Source organism: Mirounga angustirostris, unplaced genomic scaffold (assembly GCF_029215605.1).
Source record: "Mirounga angustirostris isolate CCGP_5_RB_7025 unplaced genomic scaffold, mMirAng1.0.hap1 SCAF_12, whole genome shotgun sequence".
NCBI lineage: Eukaryota > Metazoa > Chordata > Mammalia > Carnivora > Phocidae > Mirounga > Mirounga angustirostris.
This window is the reverse complement of record NW_026991720.1, coordinates 15,847,661-15,853,215: the sequence shown is the minus strand read 5'-3', so window position 1 is coordinate 15,853,215 and position 5,555 is coordinate 15,847,661. Positions and strand designations below refer to the sequence as shown.

The following is a 5,555-nucleotide window of genomic DNA, read 5'->3' as shown; positions in this document are numbered from 1 at the left end:
AAAAGAATGAGTCTCAACTGCTGTCTCATATTAAGCACAAAAATTAATTCAAGATGGATCACAGATTTAAATATGAAAGCTTACATATAAAACTTCTAGAAGAAAACAGAGAATATCTTCATGACCTGAATATAGGGTAAAGTTTTCTCAGACAAGATATAAAAAGCAATACCATAAAAGAAAAATTAAAAGTATCTGTTTATTAAAAATAACATTAGGAAAAGGAACAGGTATGTATCAGATGGGGAGAACATATTCACCAAATATATATCTGATAAGGGATTTATATCCAGAATTCTTTTTTAAATCTTAAAACTCACTAATAAATTTTTTTAAACAATTAAAATATAGGCAAGAAATGCTTGGACAGACTCTTCACGAAAGAAATTACATGAATGGGGGCACCTGGGTGGCTCAGTTGGTTAAGCGACTGCCTTTGGCTCAGGTCATGATCCTGGAGTCCCGGGATCGAGTCCCGCATCGGGCTCCCTGCTCGGCAGGGAGTCTGCTTCTCCCTCTGACCCTCCTCCCTCTCATGCTCTCTCTCATTCTCTCTCTCTCTCAATAAATAAATAAATAAATAAATCTAAAAAAAAAAAGAAATTACATGAATGTCCAATAAGAAATAATGCTTTACATTGGGGAGGGTATGTGCTATGGTGAGCGCTGTGAATTGTGTAAGACTGTTGAATCACAGACCTGTACCTATGAAACAAATAATATATTATATGTTAAAAAAAAAAAAGAAAGGGAAGATAGTAGGAAGGGAAAAATGAAGGGGGGGGAATCAAAGGGGGAGACGAACCATGAAAGACTATGGACTCTGAGAAACAAACTGAGGGTTCTAGAGGGGAGGGGGTGGGAGGATGGGTTAGCCTAGTGATGGGTATTAAAGAGGGCACGTATTGATGGAGCACTGGGTGTTATACGCAAACAATGAATCATGGAACGCTACATCAAAAACTAATGATTTCCTCTAGCTGCCATCTTGCATCCCCATGTGTGTGCACCTAATCTCAGCTGGTCCACCCGAGACCCCCTGAGCGCCAACCCTATTCCCCTACGTGGTCCCATTTCCGCTCCACCAAGATGAAAGAAACTGTCATGAACCAGGAGAAACTCACCAAACTGCAAGCACAAGTGCGCATTGGTGGGAAAGGAACTGCCCGCCGAAAGAAGAAGGTGGTTCATAGAACAGCTACAGCAGATGATAAAAAACTTCAGTTCTCCTTAAAGAAGTTAGGAGTAAACAATATCTCTGGTATTGAAGAAGTGAATATGTTCACAGACCAAGGAACAGTGATCCCCTCTAACTACCCCAAAGTTCAGGCATCGCTGGCAGGGAACACTTTCACCATTCCAGGCCATGCTGGGACAAAGCAGCTGACAGAAATGCTACCCAGGATCTTAAACCAACTTGGTGCAGACAGTCTGACTAGTTGAAGAAGACTGGCTGAAGCTCTGCCCAAACAATCTGTGGATGGAAAAGCACCACTTGCTACCGGAGAGGAGGATGATGATGAAGTTCCAGATCTTGTGGAGAATTTTGATGAAGCTTCCAAGAATGAAGCAAACTGAATTGAGTCAACTTCTGAAGAAGATAAAACTTGAAGAAATTACTGGGAGCTGCTATTTTATATTATGACTGCTTTTTAAAATTTTGTTCATGGATCTGATAAAATCTAGATCTCTAATATTTTTAAGCCCAAGCCCCTTGGACACTACAGCTCTTTTCAGTTTTTGCTTATACACAATTCATTCTTTGCAGAAGCCTGGGAAAAAAGGCCTGGGAAAAAAGTTTGAAACAAAGTTAATAAAGTTCTTTGCCTAGGGAAAAAAAAAAAAAACTAATGATGTAATGTATGGTGATTAACATAATAAAATAAAATTTAAAAAAAAAAGAAATAATGCTTTACATCATTAGTCACCAGGGAAATGCAAAATAAAACCACAATGAGATACCATTATGCACCCATCAAAATGGCCAGATTTAAAGACTGACAGCAAATATCAGTGAAAATGTGGAACAGCTAGAACTTTCATACCTTGCTAGTGGAAGTGAAGTGGTACCTTTGGAAAAGATCTAGCAATTTTTTATAAAATCAACATTATTCCTACTCTTTGATCTTCAAATTCTACTGTTAGGTATTTATCCAAAAGAAATGAAAACATTTTCCCACAAAAAGACTTCAAGACGGTTCAGGGACACAATATGTAAAAATTTTAAAATGTCCATCAAGAGAAGATTCACAAGCAAATTGTAGTTTATTCATATAATGGAATAATCTTCAGCAAGTAGTTCAGGCATGAACTACTAATACAGGCAGTGATATAGATGAATCGCACATGTATTATGCCGAGTGAAAGATGTTGAACATGAAAGAATATATGCTGTATTCCAGGTATATAAAATTCTAGAACACACAAAACTAAACTAAGTTTTTAAAAAAATCAAGTGGTTCCCTCTGAAGGGCAAAGCTGGCCTGGAAAGGGACTGGGAAGGAAGGGAAGAAGGAACTTTCTGGGAAGTTGTCTCTTCATAAAGGTGTAGGTTTTATGCTATGAAGGGTGGGTTATGGATTCATGAATCCAAACTGTATATCCAAAATTTATTCCCTTCAGTGTTTATGAATTTTACTTTAAAAAACAAAACCTGTAAAATCATCATCATCATCATCAAGTAGGAAGTAGAAAGTGGGTTGATAGCTGTCAAAACTAGGTGATGGCTATATGAGGTTTCATTATACTATTTTGTATACTTTGTACATATTTGAAATGTTCCAATATGAATTCTTTTAAAGATTTAACTGCAACAATTCAAGTGACAGATGATGAAGGCCTGAATGAAGAAAGTAGCATTGAAGTGAGACAAGATGAAATGAGTCTGCTACCCAAGTGACTGGGGACTGAAACTAAACCTATGTGAGAGGTAAGAGAAAAGGGGAAATTCGCAGATTCCAAATCACCCAAAATAGAAAGGTATTTTCATAGCGCTGGTTTCCATAATGGTCCTCTGTGTTTAAAAACATCATTTTGAAAAGTGTCCATATATAGCACTAGATTGCTGAAGGGGGCACCCACGGTGCATAAGAGCTTAAGAACTTATAGATGACTCCCAGGTTTCTGATTTGAGCAATTAAGTGGATTTTCTAGATGCCATTTATTAAGACTCAAGAGAAATTACATGAAAATGAATGGGTACTCAGGATGAACAGTGGAGTTCATGGTAATGATGTGAGTTAAGTCTGTAACATTTTCATCAGAGAAGCCCAGTAAGCTGTCAGATATATGGTCTGCATCTCAGGAAGAGGTCTGGGCTGTAAAGAGATTGGGAGTCATTAGCATGGAGGAGATCAGTCTTATAAACTGAGCTCCTGTGAGATGCACAGCTTCTCATTTAAGGATGCCCTGTCCACGTGGAAGGTACACATGGAATCCTCACAAAGACTACCTGGTTCCACCCTCATCATCCACTAAATCCACCCTGGAAGCAGCCAGTCCTACCTCCGTGTAACAAAACTGTTTCTACAACAAGATGGGAAAGTTTAAAAGAAACAAGGAGAGAGTAGTAATATATATATGCAACAAGATGTTCTGACAAATACTCTCTCTGAGACTTCAAGAAACAATAGATAATACATTTTAAAAGAGGATGCTTGAGCTGTCTCCCATGGAACAAGGTGTGGGCTATGTGCTAGAGACAGCCATCTCAGGATTGGCTTAGACACTATCCAAAACATCACAGCAGAGTGTAGCACCTTGGTGCTACCAGGATCCTCAGGGTTGAGAAAACTGTAGCCAGGAGAGCAATGCATTGCCCTTGACTCGGGGAACTGCAAATATGAGATCCTCAGCAATGAGGGTGGGAAGACTAGAAAGACTCCACAGAAGAACTCCAAAAAAGCCAACTTTACATATCTGCAAGATTCAGAGAGCACTAACAATAGAAGGATAAATCATCACTAGCCAGGTAGGGGCTTAACTGTTTCCTCCCTCCTCTTCTCTGCCAGCCCAACCCCAGCTTGAGAGGAGTCTACAGCTGAGGCCAGCAAACAGGAGACAAGGGTGAAAAGGCACCATGGAGAAAGACAGAAGAAGCTGGCCCATCTCTTCTCCCCAGACTGCAGCAGTCCTGTGCAGGCCCATGTTGGGAGGGGGAAGAGACCTCAATTCTAAGATGAGAGTTTTTATTAGTGCCCAGCTCTGGAAGTTTTAGTTCCTGAATTAGTACAGTGACTTGCAGTGCAAAGGTTTTTTATTTCCTAAGACTGGCCAGCAGAGCCAGGGCAGGGCATGCCCCACCATGCAGGTTTAAAGAACGAATACAAGGAGAAAGGTAGGCTGTTTTATGATTAAATCCCATGTGTTGAGTTTAGAAATCCCAGGTGAATCTTGAAGAATCATGAATCTAATGACTCTACTTCTCTACTAATGACTCTTACTTCCACTTCTTTTGACTCTACTCACATCAATCCTTCAGAATCTTTTTTTTTTCAAATTATTAATCTTTTACTCAAAGTGAGACACCATGTTAAGGCACTGTGAGGGTATGATAATGGGCAGCTCCTCTTCTGGCTGCTTCCCTCTCACCCACAAGCCTCTGATGATACCCAGGTCTCTGGCACCCACCCACATTTCCTTTACTCTTGGACCCATATTACCAACTGCTTACTAGACAATCCAATTTGGTGGGGCTTATCTCAAGCTCATTATGTCCCAAGAGGAAACTTGCCATCTTTTCAAATCTCCATGTTCAATCCAATCTGCTCTTACCCTTCATTATCTACCATCCCACCCGCCACTAACAGAAAGATCTTTCTAAACCAGAACGTTCAAGTTGCTACTCTGAATTTTTCAATGGCTCCCAGTCTCCAAAATCCAACCTCCTAGACATAACATCTCTTGATGGGTCTAACCCCTACCTCCAGACTATCCCAACACCACTCAACTGCATATTTTTTAAACATCTCCTCATACCACCAAGGGCTCTCTCACCACTCTACTCCCAGTCTTGCTGGTCTAGAGTTGTTTGGAATGCCCTACCCATCCCCAGAGCCCTAAATGGAAAATGCCATTTGTCTTTGAATCAGCCCAAATGTTGCCTCCCTTGCAGAATATTTCCTCCGATCTCCAGGCTGGAAAGTTAAGTAAGTTACATACTTCTGTGTTAGCATCAGTCAAATTTTATTTTAATCACCTCAGTGCATAGCAGTTTGCCCTTCCCTGTGCCGCCCAACAAAACAAAACAATGTTTTTTGACCAAAACCCCTGTTTTTGTATGCCAGGATGATGCTTGGTATAGCGTATGTCCTCATAAATATTTATTTAACTGAATTATAGTGAAGTGAATTAATGACTTTAAGGAACTTGTAATTTAAAAGAAGAAATGAGAACAGAGATTCTGTCTTACTCATTTCTACCACAGAGTAGGCCTCAATGAAATGAGGTGAAGAAATGAATAAAAGATCAGATAGAAAGCAGGGTATCCTTACAAATGGAGCAGATAAAGACAACAGAAATTTAATGGAGACAGACAGGACACCTTTTTTTTTCTG

At 39.8% G+C, this 5,555-nt stretch overlaps 1 pseudogene; it reads left to right on the top strand.

Annotated features, from left to right (window-relative positions):
* The first annotated feature begins 1,089 nt into the window (after nt 1-1,089).
* Nucleotides 1,090-1,649, top strand: LOC123835262 (transcription factor BTF3-like; annotated as a pseudogene).
* Nucleotides 1,650-5,555: the final 3,906 nt, after the last annotated feature.